Here is a 1,250-nt window from a genome sequence, read left to right as displayed (position 1 = left end):
TGTTGGAATTAAAGGAACAGCACTAGACTGGTTTAAATCTTATCTATCTGATCAATTTCAGTTTGTTCATGTGAATGATAAATCTTTTTCATGCCCAAAGGTTACCTGTGGAGTACCACAGGGATCAGTGCTAAGACCAGTTCTGTTTACTATATCCATCCATCCATCCATTTTCTGACACGCTTATTCCAAGCAGGGTTGCGAAGGGTGCTGGTGCCCATCTCCAGCTGCCTACATGCATGAGGCGGGGTACACCCTGGACAGGTCGCCAGTTCTCTTTACTATATATATGCTCACAATTAGGGATGTGCCGATACCAGATTTTTTCAAACTAAAAAGACGTCTGAATCCAACATTTTCAACGAGGGATAATGGCTGATCATCGAGGAGCAATGTATTGAGTAAGAGCTTCTGTTATCTTCATTGCATGTGGATTGTCTCTGGACATCTTCTCCCGCTTCTTCAGCGTTTGCGGTAAAGTTGGTTGTTGTAGTTTCCCACCGCCATGTGAAAACTTCTTCTGTTCGGCGTCGTGTTGTGTCATAAGATGTTTTATCAGGTTATTTGTGTTTTAACTTCTAGGGTTTGTTCCTCCTCTTGATAACTTAATTTACATATTTTGCAACTAGCCTTACTTTTGTCCTCCTCGTTTACTTGAAAATATGTCCAAATAGCGGACATGGCTAACTCCACCTTTTTTGTGTTTACTCCCTCCTTCTCTATGCTCTGGCTTGCGGGTTCTTGACATCACACTGCATTCTTCTTTGCTGCTTTGTCTTCTTCTTCTAGTATCTGATTGCAAACTAATGCTTTCTGTTAAAGAGAAAGGTATGCTAGTATCCGGTCCTGTAGTATCAGAGCACATTTACGGACAGAGGTAAAAGTACAAGCACATGGTATCGGGCATCCCTACTCCCATTTGGTAGAGTTATTAGACAGTATTGGATTAATTACAATGTGATGCTGATGACACTCAGCTATATCTGTCTATAAATCCAGATGAAGCAAAATCTTGGTGTTATTTTTAATCAGGACCTGTCATTTAAATCCCATATCAAAGAGGTTTCTAGAATTTCCTTCTTTCATCTGAGGAACATTGCAAAAATGAGAAATCTCCTGTCCAGGGGTGATGCTGAGAAACTAGTCCATGCATTTGTTACTTCAAGGCTGGACTATTGTAATTCTTTACTATCAGGAAGTCCACAAACTGTAGTTAAAAGCCTTTTGTATCTATGCTTCTTTTTCTATGT

This window comes from Cyprinodon variegatus, unplaced genomic scaffold, assembly GCF_000732505.1.
Source record: "Cyprinodon variegatus isolate N-32 unplaced genomic scaffold, C_variegatus-1.0 Scaffold687, whole genome shotgun sequence".
NCBI classification, from domain to species: Eukaryota; Metazoa; Chordata; class Actinopteri; order Cyprinodontiformes; family Cyprinodontidae; genus Cyprinodon; species Cyprinodon variegatus.
The sequence above is the reverse complement of the archived record's forward strand: the minus strand, read 5'-3'. Positions refer to the sequence as shown.